General features: G+C 36.6%; 1 long non-coding RNA gene across 1 annotated transcript in view; it reads left to right on the forward strand.

Moving 5' to 3' along the window:
- LOC111169039 (uncharacterized) overlaps nt 1–11551 on the forward strand; it is a 40695-nt gene extending 29144 nt beyond the window's left edge. Inside the window, exon 3 of the long non-coding RNA XR_002643136.2 lies at nt 10993–11551. This is a non-coding gene — a long non-coding RNA (uncharacterized LOC111169039). The remainder of the gene's footprint in view (nt 1–10992) is intronic.
- Nucleotides 11552–18935: the final 7384 nt, after the last annotated feature.

The following is an 18935-nucleotide window of genomic DNA, read 5'->3' on the forward strand; positions in this document are numbered from 1 at the left end:
AGGATGTATGAAAGACGCTTAATCCAGCCCTTGGGGAGAATGTACCAGGGAAGATTTCCTGGAGGTGATGATACTTGAGCTGCGGTTGGTTTTAGTAACTTAGGAGCATGTTGGTGTAGGGTAGGCAAGGATAAAGGCAGAGGAGCTACAGCCAGGGACTAGGTAAAAGCCCGCCTTCTTCTTGAGAAGGCCTGTTAGTAGGGGTACTAGGGTGGGGGTGGAAAACTGGGGGAACTCCAGTAATTGGTTGATGTCCTTAATAACAGTTCAGGGGGTTTTCCACTCCAAGATAACTGATACTTTGTCCAGCATCCTGAAAATGTCTCAGCCAAAGGGAACTTGTCCTTTGCGCTTCTAAGTTTTCTAAAATAAACATCTCTGGGTTGGCTCAGGAATGTTATGGTGACAGCTAAGATGCAGGGAGTTCTCTAACACTAGTGAAACTCTGGGCGGAAAGTTGTGAGGGATCCCAGTGATTGGTCTTAGAAAATGGCCAGGGTGTGTGACAGAGGCAGAGGACATTATCAGATAATCTACCTCTCCTAAATACATATGGAAGGTCCCTTTCTATTTACCACTAACACAAGTTCAGATGAGTATTTGCCTAGGAGGTTAGAACTTTGGTTAGACCTAGGTTCCTCAGAGTTGCTGTAATGTCAGAAAATAAAGTTTATGGTGGTTACTTACAGTTACTCATTGAAGCCACAGTGTTGTGGAAAATCAAAAGCACGATATTTTTCTTCTTTACAAAGATCACCAGGACATTATGACAACTTGTTAATCATTTGGGAAATAAAGAGCCTTACCTCACATCTTGCACCAACATAAATTTCAAATATATTACATACTTAAATGAAAACAATAACACATAAAGTATAGAATAAAATGTAGATATGTATTCATATAATCAGTGTGTAGAAGGTCCTTCTAAGCATGAAGGTAAAAACAGAAAACAAAAAAGGAAAAAAAAGGTAGATTTGACTTCATAAAAATTTTAAAAATTCTGAAGAGCAAAAAGTACCATAAATTAAGTGACAAATGGCAAACTTGGGTTAATATTCTTATTATAAAAAATATATATATATTCTTATTATATAACGAACTCTCATGAATCAATAAGAAAAATATAAAAAGATGTGTAGAATAATGGACAAAGATCAGGAATGAGAAATTCACAAAAGAACAAATAAACATCAAAAACTGTCAATTTCACTAATACTCAAAAAATGCAAACTGAAGGATTAGGATAACAAGATTTTGCACAGTTGGCCAAGTTTAGTGCTACTATTGAAGGATTATGGGAAAGGACATCTCATATACTGCTATTTGGAGTTTAGATGGGTACTATATTTTGTAGGGTAATTTGGTAACATGTATTAAGGCCTTAAAATGTATATGACATGGATATTTTTTGAAATACCTCTCAGTGTGTTTCCTTTTTGATAATCTGATAGCTTTCCATCATTAAGTTCCTAGGGAATGGAGAGAGTAAATGCCACCTTGAGAAGGAAGGGACATTTTGTCTCGTCCAGATAGGAAGAAGTAAAATATAGCCCTTTCTGATTCCTAGAGGGGACTGCCTAGGAAGGAGAAGGGGGTGGTCCCAAATAAGTTTGAGAGATTATTAGAGTAGTAGAGACAGCTCTTTGTATCCCCAGGTTCAGACTGGAAAATGGTAAATTCCCCTAGAGAAGTATTGTGTCCATTATGATGCTACCCAGATAAGAAGTTTAAAATGGCATGATGGCATAGTAAGTTGGAAGAAGGAAAAAGGCATTCCCTTGTTTCCCATGGCACTAATATTGGCATAGCTGGGACCTGGAGAAGGCTCTGAAAAGTTACTGGGATATGGGCCAGCTTGCTTCCCAAATGAAACTAGGATGAGATGACACCAAGCAGAGGCTGTGGGTGACCAACCTCTAGAGATGAGTCGTAGGGACAATAGTCATGCCTGTCATACCAATGTCCTATACCAATAACCTCTGATGGGGGTGCCACATGGTAGAACCAAGAAGGTAGACATCATTAGTCTCAAAAACCAGACTAGGTAAAGATATCAGCACCAACCGCCATGAGCTTCGGAAGGTACCCACAGACAACATGGAACAAAGGACTAGCTGAGACTCAAAGGACAGCCAGCGGCCAGGGTCCCACACTCAATTGCCATGAAGACATCTTGGGAAGGAGAAGGGAGAGAAACCTTGAAAGTCTGGGCATTTAACCAAAGGAGATTATTTGAAATAGAAAAATATTATTTTTTAAACTTGAAGAATTAAGGATATCTTTAATTGGCAAGTTTATGTCTGTATGCCTCCTGTATCATCCAGAGGGATAGGGGTTTAAAGAAACTTTAGAAAGAAAAAAATAAAGAAGAAAAAGAAGAAAAAAATAAAGAGGCTACACATAGTTCCTCAATATGAGCTGTAAAGTGTAAATTTTATGTTCATATCCTTTAATCCAGCCATTACACATCTAGTAGTTTATTCTGAAGAAATAATTGGACGGGTCCAAACATACACACTCATATACACACATATATGTAACCAAATGTTCATCATAGTATTGTTTTAAAAATTGAAAAACTGGAAACAAGCTGAATGTTTAATCATCTGAGGAATGGTTACATTATAATAAATCTACACAATGAGTGTTAACAACTCTTAGTTTAATAACTCTTCAGTCATTACAAAGAATAAGAGAAGTCTGTATGTATTGGAATGGGAAAGACATCTATGTCATATTGTTAGGAGATAAAATCAGGATGAAGAGTATTCTTTATAGGATAATCTCATTTATGTAAAAGTATATAGTGATCTATATTCACATAGAAATATATCCATATTCTATAGGAAAATAAAAACGACTATATGACTATACACAGTGTGATCCCATATTTGTTTAAATATGTGTATTTAATATAAAACTTATATGTGTGTATTTACTCACACACGTGTGCATGTGCGCACACATACACACACACACACACACAGAAGGAAGTCTCAAAGTATCTGCAGCAAATTGTTAGCAGTGATTATCCATGGATGGTGAGATTAAGTAGAAATTTCACTCTTATTTATACATTTCTCTGTTGCCTGATGTTTTCCTCCAATGAGCTAATATTATTTTTATAATTAGAAAAATTGACATTTATTTCCTTTTGAAAATAAATATGTACATATTTAGTGGCATAAAAATGTTTTTAATATATTAATATTGTAAAAGAGCAGATTACTAAATCTTGTGACTTAACATTTGTTTTTATAAAAATGAGTACATGTGCATATAAACAGGATGTATACCAAAATATTGAGAGTGGTTATCTCTGGATCTTGGGATTAGCAATGATTTTTATATATTTTTCTTTTTGATTAACATATTTTCTAATTTTCCTCTAATAAATATATTTTGTGAATTTAAGGGGAAAAAAAGCACAAAGTACCATAAAGTTCCGCGTTCCTTGAAGGAGAGCTAGAGAATCTGGTTGGCAGATTTGAGGCAGTTGATGTGTCTTGCAGGGAAAATGTGGTCATGGAGGACTGGCTGCCTGATTGGCTAGGCCCATTGCAGAATGAAAATGCTCTTTTCAAAAGCAAGGAAAAAATTGCTGTTAAAGGTACTAAAATATAAAGCTTTTTTTCTTTATCCCACATACCTACTCTGCTTATGAGCATGATCTATTGTCCCATTGAACTACACTTACAAAACATAAATTCAAAGATAAAATTATTAAGAATTTCAAGATGGCAGTAGTGTAGCATTAAATCAAGCCCCTTCTGAGTGGGGGCCCTGTGTGACCGCACAAGTTGTACTCCCTTGAAGCTAGCCTTGTGATCACAAAGAGATGGGGAGCTGGTTCTGGATGTAATTGGCCAGGGACACCCATGAAACTATGGCTGTGTCTTTTCCTACCAGCTGCAGAACAATTTGGAGTGACATGCTTCGATGGGATTCAGATCAGGCTTCTCTGGTCCAGCCTCTGCTTTGTAAAGCTAATAGTTATCTAAGTGTATATTTGGAATCCATTTCTATCTATCCTGACCTCTACTAAGGACTCATGTTTATTAGGGGTACAGCATTGACCCAACCAATTGTCCCTTTATTTGTGGGCTATGTGGTTTCCTAACAGTAACTGTGATTCTGTTTCAGACAAAGGGACCTGTCCCACCAATGTTTACTGAGAGCTTTAGCCAACTCTATCATCAACTTTTTCCTCCTCACTTTGGAGGTAGTTCCTAAGCTTTGACTTCAGCCTCATACAAAAGTCTGTTCTGAGTCTTGCTACCTTCTAACTCAGCACTCCTTACCCCAGTTCTAGAGCATTCCATGCCAGTTCCTGACAAGCAGGACTGGAAATTCCCCACGTCCAAGCAGCTAGTGGCTTCCCTGGTCTTCAGTTCTGGCTCAATCAGATGAATGCAGGCTGAGTAGGGATGGGAGACAGAAATGACAGGGTCCTGAGTTGAGGATCCCTAGGGTGAGGATTCTATACAAAGAAGTGGGATGGGGGCAATAGACAGGTGAAGAATTAGAACATAGTTATTAGAACATAGTTTGGGGAAAGGGAAAGGTGGTTGAAAAAGAGGTGTTTGAAGAGGAGAAACAAGGCCAGTTTTAATCTTCAGGATATATTAGAAAATAAATGCCAAGCAAGGGTTAAAAATTGTGGTATATTTAAAATGTATACATTTAACAAAATGCTTTTTCTTAACATGGACAATATTGTGCAATATTTTTGTTCAGAATAATTGCTGGGTTTATATAAAATAAGGATTTGTAGTATATTAGGTAGGCAGGTATTGGAAATGAGACACAAGTTTAAAGTTATATGATGAAAGTTTTTTTTAAAAAATTTAATTGTGGTAAAATATACATAACAAAAATTTACCACCTTAACCAGTGTTATGTGTACAGTTCAGCCTTGTTAAATACATTCACATTGTGCAACCAATCTCCAGAACTCTTTTTGTCTTGCAAAACTGAAACTCTATACCCATTAAACGACAACTCCCCATTCCCTCCTCCCTACAAGCCCCTGGTTAACCACCATCCTACTTTCTGTTTCAGTGAATTTGACTACTTTAGATACCTCATATAAGTGGAGTCATAGAGTATTTGTCTTTTGTAACTGGCTAATTTTATTTATCATAGTGTTCTTAAGGTTCTTCCATGTTGTAGCATGTGCCACGATTTCCTTCCTTTTTTTTTAAAGGCTGAATAATATGCCATTGTATGTATATATCACATTTTGTTTATTCATTTGTCCATCGATGGACATTTGGGTTGCTTCCATCTGCTGCTATGAATGTGGGTGTGAAAATATCTCTTTGAGACCCTGCTTTCAATTCTTTTGGATATATATCCAAAGTGAGATTGCTAGATCATTTGGTAGTTCTAGTTTTAAATTTTTGAGGAACTTCCATATTGTTCTCCATAGTGGTTGCACCATTTTACAATACCATAAACATTGTACTATGGTTCCAATTTCTCCACATCCTCACCAACACTTCTGTTTTTTTTTTTTATAGTAGCCATCCTAATGGATGTGAGGTGACATTCGTTCCATTTTGCTGCTAAGTATCATTCCATAGTATGAATGTAACACAGTTTAACTATCCACCTATTGAAGGACATCTGGGTTATTTCCAGTTTTTTACTATTATGAATAAAACTGCTATAAACATTCTTGTATAGGTTTTTGTGTGAACATAAGTTTTCATTTCTCTGGGATAGATGCCCAGGAGTGCAACTGCTGAGTCATATAATGGTTGCATTTTTAGTTTTTTAAGAAATTACCAAAGTGTTTTACAGAGTGGCTGTGCCATTTTCCCCACCAGCAATGTCCAAATGATAGTTTCTTTACATCCTTGCTGGTATTTGGGTATTGTCATTATTTTTTATTTTCACCCTTCTGATAGCAGTAATAGCTCACCATTTTGATTTCCATCTCCCTAGTGGCTAATGATTTTAAACATATTTTCATGTACTTCTTTGTCATAGGTATATCCTCTTTGGTGAAATGTCTCTTCAATGTCTTTTGCCCATTTTTCTAACGGATTTTTGTGTGTGTGTGTGTGTGTTTTCAGAGTTGTTTTTTTTTAAAAAAAAATACATTCTGAATATTAGTCCTTTGGCATATTGTGGTTTGCAAATATTTTCTCCCATTCTGTAGCTTGTCTTTTCATGTTCTTAATTGTATCTTTCACAGAGCAAAAGTTTTTCATTTTGGTGAAGCCCAACTTATCAATTTTTCCTTTTATGAATCCTGCTTTTAGTGTCAAATCTCTTTGCCTACTCCAGATCCCAAAGATTTTCTCCTATGTGTTTTTTCTAAAAGTTTTTATAGTTTTACATTTAAATCCCTGATCCATTTTGAGTTAATATTTGTATAAATCATGAGACTTAGATTGAGTTTCATTTTTGCTGACGGATGACCAATTGCTCCAGTGTCATTTGTTGAAAAGGCTATCTTTCTTTTATTGGATTGCTTTTGCACCTTTGTCAAAAATCAGTTGGGCGTATTTGAATGAGTCTAATTCTGGGTTCTTGATTTCATTTCACTGATCTATGTGTCTGTCCCTCCACCAATATCACACAGTCCTGATTACTGTAGCTTTATAATAAGCTTTGAAATCATGTAGACTGATTCTTCCCACTTTATTCTTGTTCAGAATTGTTTTAGCTATTCTAGTTACTTTGTTTTTCTTTATAATTTATGGAATAATCTTTTTTTTTTTTTTTTTTTGCGGTACGTGGGCCTCTCACTGTCGTGGCCTCTCCCGTTGCGGAGCACAGGCTCCGGACGTGCAGGCTCAGCGGCCATGGCTCGCGGGCCCAGCCACTCTGCGGCATGTGGGATCTTCCCGGACCGGGGCACGAACCCGTGTCCCCTGCATCGGCAGGCGGACTCTCAACCACTGCGCCATCAGGGAAGCCCTATGGAATAATCTTGTTTATATCTATAAGAAATCCTGCTTAGATTTTATAGGAATTGCATTAAATCTGTATATCAATTTGGAAGAGAATTGACTTCTTTACTATGTTGAGTCTTCCAATACATGAAGTTTTGTTTAGATCTTTGATTTATTTTATCAGTATTTTGTAATTTTCAGCATGCAAGTCCTGTACGTGTTTTGTTAGAATTATACCTAATCATTTAATTATTTTTTGAGCGATTGTAAATGGTATTGTATTTGAATTTTGGTGTCCATGTGTTCATTACTATTATATAGAAATTCAGTAGATTTCTATGTATTTATCTTGTATACTGAAACTTTGCTGAGCTCATTTATTTGTCCTAAGAGTTCTTTGGTAGATTCCTTGGGATTTTCTACGTAGACAATCGTGTCTACAAATAGGGACAGTTTTATTTCCTCCTTTCCTATCTGTCTGCCTTTTATTTCCGTTTTTGCCTTATTTCACTGGCTAGAATTTCCAGCACCATGATGAATAAGAGTGGTTAAGAGCAGATATCCTTGCCTTGTTCCTGACCTTAGGAGGAAAACATCTAGTTTCTCACCATTAAGTATGATGTCAGCCATAGGGTTTTTGTAGATTTCTTTATCAAGTTGAGGAAGTCCCCCTATATTCTTATTTTTTCTGAGATTTTTTTTCATGAATGGGTGTTGGATTTTGTCAAATTCTTTTTCTGCATCTATTGATATGATCATGTGATTTTTCTTCTTTAACTTGTTTGTACGGAGGATTACATTGCTTGATTTTCAAATACTGAGTTAGCATTGCATTCCTGGAATAAATTCTGCTTGTTCACACTGTATGATTCTTTCTGTATATTATTGAATTCTATAATTCTTTCTGTATATTATTGAATTCTATTTGCTAACATTTTTTGCATCTATAGTAATAAGAATATTGGCCTATAATTTTCTCTTTTTGTACTATATATAGTTTTTGTATTAGGGCAATATGATTTGGGCAATGCCCCTTTCTCTTTTTTCTGGAAGAGATTCTGTAGAATTGGTGTTAATTCTTCCTTGTGTTTGGTAGAATAGTCTAGTGAAACCATCTGGACCTGCAGATTTCCTTTTTTTTAAATTGAAGTCTTCTAATTGCCAATGAAGTTTCCTTATAGTAATAGGGTTATTCAAATGATCTACTTCATATTGGATGAATGGTGTTAATTTTTGGTTTTGGAGGAATTGGTTCATTTCACCTAAATTAACAAATTTGTGTGTAGAATGGTTCATAATATTTCCTTGTTATCCTTTTGATGTCTGTAGGGTATGTAATATAATACGTGTCTTCTCTTTTTTTGTCAGTCTTACTAGAGATTTGCCAATTTTTTTGATCTTTCTAAAAAACCAGCTCTTTGTTTCATTGATTTTTTTTCTGTTGTTTTTCTGTTTTCATTTCATTGCTTTCTGCTCTTATCTTTATTATTTCTTTCCTTCTACTTGCTTTGGATTTATTTTGTCCTTCTTTTGCTAGGCCCTTGAGGTGGGAACTTGGGTTACTGATTTCAGACTTTTCCTTTTCCATTATTATATGCAATTAGTGCTAAAAATTTCCCTCTCAGCACTGCTTTAGCTGTGTCCCACAGATTTTGATATGTTGTGTTTTCATTTTCATTCATTTCAACATATATATATATATATATATATATATTTACAACAATCCTTTCTTTATTTTTAAAAAATATTTATTATTTATTTGGCTGCGCTGGGTCTTAGTCATGGCATGCATGATCTTTGATCTTCACTGTGGCATGCAGGATCTTTAGTTGCGGCATGTAGGATCTTTTAGTTGCAGCACGCAGGATCTTTATTTGTGGCATGTGGGATCTAGTTCCCTGACCAGAGATCGAACCCAGGCCCCCTGCACTGGGAGCACGGAGTCTTAACCACTGGACCACAAGGGAAGTCCCTCAACATCAATATATTTTTAAATTTCCCTTGAAACTTCCCCTCTGATCCATGAATTGTTTAGAAGTATGTTGCTTAGTTTCCAAGTGTTTGCAGATTGTCTTGTTATTGTTCTATTACTTATTTCTAGTTTGATTCCACTGCAGTTGGATAACATACTCTGTGATTTCAGTTCTTTTAAATTTGTTAAGGTTTGTTTCATGACCTGGGATAGGGCCTATCTTGATATATGTTCCATGGGTATATGAAGAAATTGTGCATCCTGCTGTTGGGTGGAATGTTCTATGGATGTTGATTAGATCCGATTGGTTGACAGTGTTGTTGAGTTCTTCTATATCCTTGCTGATTTTCTGTCTAGTTGTTCTATCAATCACTGAGAGAGGGGTGTTGAAATTTCCAACTATAATTGTAGATCTGTCTATTTCTGCTTTTAGTTTAATAAGTTTTTGCTTCACATGTTTTGCAGCTCTATTGTTTGGTGCATTCACATTTAGGAATTCTGTATCTTGATGGATTGACCCTTTTATCATTATATAATATCCTCTGTTTCAGTTAAATCTTTTGGATCTGAAATCTATTTTATATTTCACTCTGTCTATATATGTATTATTATTATTTATTTATATATTGGTATATATTTAATATGTAAATAATAAAATTGTCTATTATATATAATGTGTATATTGCTAATGTATATTAGCATACATATTTTCTTTATATATATTCTGATATTAATATAGCCACTTTTGCTTTCTTTTGATTAATGTTTGTATGATATAACTTTTTCCATCCTTCTACTTTCAACCTAATTATGTTATTATAGCTAACATGAGCTTCTTGTAAATAGCATATAGTTGGGTCATGTTTCTTAACTCACTCTGACAGTTTCCCTGTCTTTTTAAATTGAGATATAATTGACATACAGCACTGTATAAATTTAAGGTGTACAGTATAATGATTTGACTTACATACATCATGAAATGATTACCAAAATAAGTTTAGTGAACATCCATTGTTTCATATAGATACAAAATAAAAGAGAAAAAAATTTTTTTCCTTGTGATGAGAACTCTTGGAATTTACTCTCTTAACAACTTACATATGTAACACACAGCAGTGCTAATTATATTTATCATGTTATATGTTGCATCCCTAGTACTTATTTATCATGTAACTGGAAGTTTGTACTCCTTGACCACCTTCATCCAATTCTCCTTCCCTCCACCTCCTGCCTCTGGTAACCACAAATTTGATCTCTTTTTCTATGAGTTTGTTGTTTGTTTGTTTTTAAGGTATAGCTAACTTGCAACACAATGTTAGTTCCTGGTGTGCAACATAGTGACTCGATATTTCTGTATATTACAAAATAATCACCGTGATAAGTTTAGTTACAATCTGTCACCATACAAAGTTCTCTGTTTTTTAATTGGTATATTTATACCATTTAACTTTAATGTAATTATTGCTATTTTGGAATTAATTCTGCAGTTTTATTTTTTGTTTTCTTTCTCTCTTTTTTATTTCTTCTGATTTCTTATTTCCTGCCTTCTTGTGGGTTACTTGAACGTTTTTAGAATTCCATCTTAATTTATGTATGGCTATTTTGGGTGTATCTCTTTGTGTAGCTTTTTTAGTCATTGTTCTAGGTATTATATTATGTACATATAACTTATTACAGACTATTGGTGTCTTCATTTTACCAGTTCAAGTGAAGTATAGAGACTTTATCTCCCTTTATGTCCTTTTACACTTCCCCATTTACACTATATTTGTCTTAGGTATTTACATATATTTAAAACTACATCACACAGGGTAATAATTTTGCTCCCACCCTCCAACATAATTTAGAAGACTCCAAAGGAGAAGTAAATTCTATTTATCCATAGTTTTCCTTACCATATTCTTTCTGATGTTCCAAGATTTCTTTAAAAAAAATCATTTCCTATTCATTTAGAGAACTTCCTTAAGCCATTCTTTAGGGAAGGGCAGCTGGGGACAAATTCTCTTAGTGTCTGTCCTTCATCTGAGAATGTCTTGATTTCCTCTTCATTCCTGGAGGATATTTTTGTTGGATACAGGATTCAGGTTGACAGTTGTTTTTTTTTTCTTTCAGCCTATGAAATACATCATGCAACTTCCTTCAGCCTGCATGGCTTCAGATGAGAAATCTACTGTCGTTCAAATTGTGTTTCCTTATAGGTAAGGTGTTGTTTCGCTTGCTGCTTTTAAGAACTTTGTGTTTGTTGTTAGTTTTCAGAAGTTTGACTATGATGCGTCCTGGTGTGAAATTCTTTAGAGTTTATTCTGTTTGGAGTTCACTTCTTGAATCTGTAGGTTTATATCTTTTGCCAAATTTGAGAAGTTTTCAGCCATTATCTCTTCAAGTACTTTTTCAGCCTTGTCCTCTTTTTCCTCTCCTGGGATTCTCATGACATGAATGTTATAGCTTTTGTTATAGTCCTAGGAAGCTCTGTTAATTTTTTTTCCATTTATTTTCTCTCTCGTTCAATTTGGGTAATTTTCATTGTTCTATCTTCGAGTTCACTGATATTTTTTCCTCTGTCTCCTTCATTCTGCTGTATAGTGCATTCAGTTCCAAATGTTCCATTTGGTTCTTTTTTTTAAAATTTATTTTGGCTGAGTTGGGTCTTCGTTGCTGCGTGCGGGCTTTCTCTAGTTGTGGTGAGTGGGAGCTACTCTTTGTTGCGGTGCGCGGGCTTCTCATTGCGGTGGCTTCTCTTGTGGCAGAGCACGGGCTCTAGGCACATGGGCTTCAGTAGCAGTGGCACATGGGCCCTAGAGCACAGACTCAGTAGTTGTGGTGCATGGGCTTAGTTGCTCCGCGGCATGTGGGATCTTCCTGGACCAGGGCTCGAACCCGTGTCCCCTGCATTGGCAGGCAGATTCTCAACCACTGCGCCACCAGGTAAGCCCTTCCATTTGGTTATTTTTTATTCTTCTATTTCTTCGCTAAGGTTTTCTTTTTTTTTTTCATTTGTTTCAAGTATGTTTATATTTGCTTATAGAATCATTTTTATAATAGCTGCTTTAAACTTTTTGTTACATAATTCTAATATTTCTGTCATCTTGTTATTGGCATCTATTGATTCTGTTTTTAATTCAGCTTGATAGCTTTCTGGTTCTTGGTATGTGGAGAGATTATTTATTTATTTATTGAAACCTAGACATTGTTGGTATTATGTTATGAGACTCTATCTTATTTAAACTTCCTCTTTTAGATGGCTTTCTCTGACACCACTCTGGCAAGGGAAGAGGGGCACTGCTTTTTTACTGCCAGGTGGGTTGTAGGAGTCTAGGTTCCCCACTTGGCCTCTGTTGACAATCATGGGAGGGGAGTTTGCTCCTTGCTAGTGCTAGGTGGGTGTGGGAATTCTGGCTCCCCACTCATACCTCATTAGCTGCTCACCACATGGTCTCCGATGACACCGTGGTAGGGGTAATGAGTGGCTTCATTACCGCTGGGCATTGGTGAAAGTCCTGTCCTTCTGCCAAGCCTCTTGACACTACCCCAGCAAGGAGGAGGAGACATGTTTTGTTATTGCCAGGCTCCCTCTATGGTCTCTACTTATACCTTTTGGGGGCTTTCTCTCATGATCACCTACCAGAAATGAAAGTCCTGCCACCCTACTCAGCCTTCTCTGATACCACCCTGGAGAGAGTATTGTGAAGCTTTGTTACAGCCTGGCGAGAGGAGAGAAGTCTAGGCTTGCCACTTGCCCTTTGCCAATGGGGGTGGGGATAGGGCCAGTTTTTTCTATGATGTTTGGCTGCTGCAAGTAGTTATTGTTTAAAAGTTTTTCTGTCTTACTAGCCTGCTCCTTTCCTGGTCCTTTAGATAGAGAGAGCAGTCTTTTCTTAGGGCTTTTTTGTGTTTGCACCCATTGTAGTTTTTGGGATGCTAATTTATTCAGATTTAAACATTTTTTTTCTTTTACTGTTACTCTTGAATTTTTAACATGCATCTTGACTAAACAAAATCTCTTTACTAATAAAATGAACATTTCTACCCTCTTCCAAATTGAAACAAGAACTTTAGAATGCTTTAACTCCACTGAAACCCCATACCCCCGCAGTTGTACTTGTCCAGTATCATACCTCCACCGTATCCAAATTATATATTGTTATTATTGTTTCATACAGACAATGCTTGTTTGGCTTTGACCACATATTTTCTAATTTCCTAACAAGTAATTTCTTCTTTAATATCAAACCTTTCTTTTGGGTTCAGTTTTCTTCTTTCTTAAGTTTATTCATTAGAAATTTCCTTTAGTGAAGGTCTTTTGGTAAAGCTTATAATTTTCATTTGTCTGAAAATGTTTTTATTTTGCTCTTTTAAAAAAATATTTATTTGTTTATTTGGTTGCACTGGGTGGTAGTTGCGGCAGGCAGGCTCCCCAGTTGCGGCATGTGAACTCCCAGTTGCAGCATGCATGCGGGATCCAGCTCCCCCACCAGGGAATGAACCCAGGCTCCCTGCATCAGGAGCATGGATCCCTAACCACTGCACCACCAGGGAAGTCCCTGCTCTTATTGTTGATAGATAGTTTTGCTGGTTACACAATTCTAAGTTGACAACGATTTTCTCTCAACACTTTGAAGATATTATTTATTTTCTTCTGGCTTTTATTGTTGCTTTTGAGATGCCTGCTGTCAGTTTGTTATTCTTTTATAATAATCTATCTTTTCTCTCTGGCCGCTTTAAGATTTTTTTTGTTTTTGATACTTGACAGCAATATGTTTACATTTATGTGAGATAATAGAAAATATATATTGGTCTCTGTCCCGGTTCCTGGCACAGAACTCCTAAAACCCTTGCAATTTTCTAAGTGATAAAAACACTAGGAGCACCTCTTCCTCTGTCTATCTTCGACCCCATCCCTGGCACAGGGCTTATAAAACCCTTGTAAATTCCTAAGTGACAAGAGCAATGAAGAACGTCTTTTGTTCTACTGAGGCGATTCTGGGTGGGCTCTTGGATGGGGGCTGGTCACCAGAAAGACCAAGCCATGATTAAAATCTTGGGATTTTCAGCTCCCCCGCACATTCTCCAGAGAGGGGAGAGGGCCTGGAAATGAAGTTAATCATGGATCATGCCTATAATATTTATGGAAGCCTTCATAAAATCCCAATAGTAGGGGGTTCGGGGAACTTCCAGGTTGGTGAACACATCCATACAGGGAGGATGACACATTCCAATTCCACAGGGACAGAAACTCCTGCACTTGGGAGTTTCCTCCCAGACCTTGCCCTATGTATCTCTTTATCTGGCTGTTCATCTGTAGCCTTTATTTTCTTTAATAAACTGGTAAATGTAAGTAAGTGTTTTCCTAAGTTCTGTGAATTGTTATAGCAAATTAATCAAGCCTGAGGAGGGGGGGTCATGGGAACCTCTGATTTTAGCTAAATTGGACGGAAGTTGTGGGTAACATGGAGACTTACTACTTATAATTGGCATCTGAAGTGTGGTGGGAGCAGTCTTGTGGGACTGAGCCCTTAACCTATGGGACCTGACACTATCTCCAGGTAGATAGTGTTAGATTCAAATTAAATTATAGGACACCCAGTTGGTTTTACAGAGAATTGCTTAGTGTGGGGAAAAACCTCCACATATTTGGTGACTGGAGGTGTCAGAAGTGAAGTGTTCTTTGTGAGTAGGGTGTCTGTGTAAAGGAAAGGAGAAGCAGGAGGGAAGAACTGCGTTTTTTCCCACATGAGAGGTAGACTGAACTGAGGTTTTTATCCCTAGATAGGAAGGAAAAATCTTGAATTTTTCCTTTACAATTTGGAATTTCTTTTTTTAAAAATCCTGTTTATGGTTTATGGTTTCAGAATTTGAGGATTATTAACTTTCATAAATTATGAAAATTTGTCTGCTAATATCTCTTTGAATGTTGGTTACCTACGAGTGCAAAAACACCCAGGGCTGTTGAAGCATTAACATCTGATTACTATTCTGCTATCAACTTTGTTTTTGACCTCTGGAGATTTACTCTTTTCTCTTGCAGGATGAGTTTTGTTACACATCAAAAAGATTAAAGATAAACCTACAGAATTGCTAGTTATTTTGTAGCTGGAGATTTTTAAAAGAGAGCTAGTTCATATTCCTGGAAATGGAAGTTCACAAAGATCTTTCTATCCCTTTATTTGTCTCTAAAACTATATGTCTGACTTTATTGTAGGTAACATTTAAGAGTTAAACTTAAGGTAACGTTGAGAGTTACAGTTGAAGGCTACTGAGAATATTGAGCTGGAGGCCACTGGCATGCATGGTCCCATGGAGCTGAGCTGTAGGGTTGAGGGCTTGAGAGAGGTGGTAAGGAGTAAGGTGAGCAGAGTTTGCCTCCTCTTAAGTTTTTTGATTTCTGTTGGTTTTTTTTCTGACCTTTGCTAGCTGTGTAAGTGTTGGGCACATTTTTAAAAGGTCTTTTAGCCTCAATTTCATCATCTTCCATTGAGAATAATAGGTCCAATTTTATAGGCCTGTTGTAGAATTAAGTGAGATGCCATGTATAAAATGTTTGGTTCAGTGCGTGGCACAAAAAAGGTGTTCAACTCCCTTTCTCTTCAGTAGCATCACTTTGTTTTTCCCATCTCCATTTGCCAACCAGCACTTAGGCAAAATGGGACTAGGACTGGGTGGAAGAGGAGATACTAGGTAGTGTTTGGCAAAGTAGCAGTGGAGGAAGGATAACCAGGAGAAGAGGAAAGCCCTAGTGATATGGGAAAGAAAATGGAAATGTTGACTTCCACCCCGGTGGGGCAGCCATTCTTACATAATTTGGGGACATAGAATCAAAGAGCACCTCCCTCTGCATCACCTGCAATAGATTTGTCATTCTTCTGTTTATAAACAATACTTCAATCTCATGCAATTGTAGCTTATCCATGATTCTTAGAAAACAGGCATTAAAGGGAAAAAGGAGAGGATGGGAAAGAAGAGAGTATAGACTTAAATCACAACTGAGAGAAAATAGGATATAATTCCTATTACTTAGAATAAATGGAGTGTAGATTTTGATGACATAAAAATGCTTTCTGGAACTTCATTAATTGGAAAAATATGTTTTCAAAGGAATAACTTGTCATCTGCAAATGACTGGCTTTTAGTTTAGATCAAAAGGCACTAACCTAAGTAACAGGCAAAATAAATGAAAACAAAATATACGTCTATTTAGCATGGTATGTACTGTAGTTTTAAGGTATAATACTAAGGATTCAAAGCAGAGTTTCAATCTCAATTCTTAATTTATGAGTTTTTGGATGATAGAGTTAGATTTTATGGTAATTTATATAGGCTTGCTTCATGGTTTAATTTTAACCGTGTATTACTGATCCTAATTCAAATGTCAGAGTCTTAGATTAAGAACCCAAAGAGGATTTAAATTATGTGCTTCTGCTGTTTTTCACTTGCCTGATTTACCAATTGCAGTAAAGCATGAGTTTTAGCCTTGCTATTCTCTGGAAGACCATGACTAATGCTAGAAGTAATAGTAATTGTTACCACCCCTAAATCAAGAGAAACAGCATAAAGGCAGTAACTGGGGATGTGGACAGGAAATTTATTTCTTTTGGAGTGAGTGTGAAAAATAGGTAATTTGCATATAGTTTAGGGGAAAAGATATAGGAATGGTTTTGTGATAATCAGTCAATTGTTATTCAAGGGAGACTTTGAGAAAAGAGAGATTATTTTGGAAACTGACAGGGTGAGGTGGGGAGCTGTGTGTAAATTCGGAGGAGGTCAGGATGCAGCTCATTTGGCTAGTTTATATCTTTTTAGTACATCACTCAAAAAAGTCAGGATCATTGTTTTAGAATCTATATTTTCTATTATGACTTCTTAACTGTAAAACAATAATCTGAACTATCAGTATTAGGAGTATTAACATATTTAGTTAGAGCTGTAATCTGTTGAGTATAGTATAGAATGAGGATTGTTATTCTTAGCTGTGTGAGAACTTTTAATAATTTATTATGCAAAAGAGAGTTGAGTCTTAAGAGCACTGGACTAACGTGCTGCTAGTAAGTATACCTCCAGGCCTTTCCCGCCATACCCCTCAGTCAAGCCTCAGGAAAACAATCTTTCCCATTTCTCTTCCTAGCCCTTCTCTTAGCAATGCACTCTGTCACTTACCCTAAAGGCATCAAAGCTGCAATATTAGGGGGGAAGGGTGGAATTCCTTTGCAATCTAACTAAAAGCCATTTATGGATACATAGACTCTTGACAGAGTCCAGCCTAAGTGGGTAGGTGTCTCTCATTCATCGGTGATTGATTTAGAGAAACTCTGAAATCAAGAAATTCATTTAGTAAGATACAAACAGCAACCTCGTTTTTTAAAAAACCAAGTTGCTGCTATTATATCTACTCCCCCCATCTGTCGTCAACAGAAATGCCAAATTCCTTTCCCAGTAGTGGTTGAGTTCAGGCTCTGAAATTAGTCTGACTTCATATCAGGTTCTACTATTATTGGTTATACCATCTTTGTCAAATTACTTAGCTCCTCTGTGCCTCAGTTTCTTCTATAAAATGTGAATAACAATGCTTTGTACCTTAGGGTTGTCGTCAGCCTTAAATGTGATAATAAATGTCAAACACTTATCACAGTATCTGGAATATAGTGAATATCTGTAAAAGTTAGCTATTATTGCTCTATCCTGGAATGATAAATGACAGCAAAGAGTTAATATCTATGATCTGCATTTTGTCAATCTCAACAAATATTATTTTGATAAAATAACATAGGAGAGCAGTACCACCTTTCTAATGATTAGGTTGGGAATAGTATAGTCATAATTTAAGTTACTTATCATTTTGGTTTGTTTTTTTTTTTTTTTTTTCGGTACGCGGGCCTCTCACTGTTGTGGCCTCTCCCGTTGCGGAGCACAGGCTTCAGACGCACAGGCTCAGCGGCCATGGCTCACGGGCCCAGCCGCTCCGCGGCATGTGGGATCTTCCCGGACCGGGGCACGAACCCGCGTCCCCTGCATCGGCAGGCAGACTCTCAACCACTGCGCTACCAGGGAAGCCCAAGTTGCTTATCATTTTGTGGACATTAACCAGCTGCCATTCAACTGCATATATCTAAACAGACCTACTTTGTGCATTGTTCTTCTCCTATCGAAACAATTCCTTTAACGAGCCATATAGACTTTATCTGATGAAGAGAGGTCTGAAAAGGGGATGGTACAACTAAAACAGGAAAACACTAGTAATGGTTCACAACTGAGCTTTCATAGTGGAACAATATGTGAGGCAATATTAGCTAAGTAATCCTATTACCAGAATCTCTGACTTTCTACTATGTTTTTACTTTTAGTCATTCTATTCTGTGACATTTCGAGTTAAACATGTTATCTATTATTTTAGTGTTAATCACATTTTCCTCTAAAATATAATTGAAAATTCTGTAGCATTTGTAAGTTGTAATTGTTTTCTTAAATAACCAGAGAACAAAATTTTTTTCAGGGCAATGTGGCTCCCAATTTGCTAGGGCAAGTCAATGAAAAAATGAATTCCTTGTTTATTGCTTCACAGTAAACTTTTCAGAAACTTAGCAATTGTGTTCAATTAGTGTTACCTATGTAAACATTCAATGCCATAGTGTGTGATTATAGGGGAAACCAGAAAATATGTTCTTCTTCCAACACTTAGACTATAGCTTGTGTGTTGTAGCTAGAAAAGTAAGCGGTTGTTACAGAGAGTGCTTCTTCGGAAATTCCCTGTGGTGTGCGTTTAGCTTCCTTCTCCCCAGGGCTAGAGATGTCTGTCCTTTTGCCAGCTGCTCTGTTCAGTTGTCTGGGCTATTTTGGGTGGCAGTGGGTTGATTCCATTGGGGAAACGGCTGTATATCTCTGCTTTTTAAAATGTTCTGTTCAATTGCATTATGAAAACATTGGGGGCTAGAAATCCTAGTCTTTCTGAAACAGTTTTTGTTTGAATTCTGGGGAATTGACCAGGTTGTAAACTTTAGAAACCTGCAGAACGTAGTAAAGAAACCAATTATTTATTAATTTTAAATACCTTCTGTGCAAGTGGT

The sequence above is a fragment of the Delphinapterus leucas genome, chromosome X (genome assembly GCF_059928025.1).
Source record: "Delphinapterus leucas isolate spDelLeu-1000000601 "Yukka" chromosome X, BTC_Dleu_Yukka2, whole genome shotgun sequence".
Classification (NCBI taxonomy): domain Eukaryota; kingdom Metazoa; phylum Chordata; class Mammalia; order Artiodactyla; family Monodontidae; genus Delphinapterus; species Delphinapterus leucas.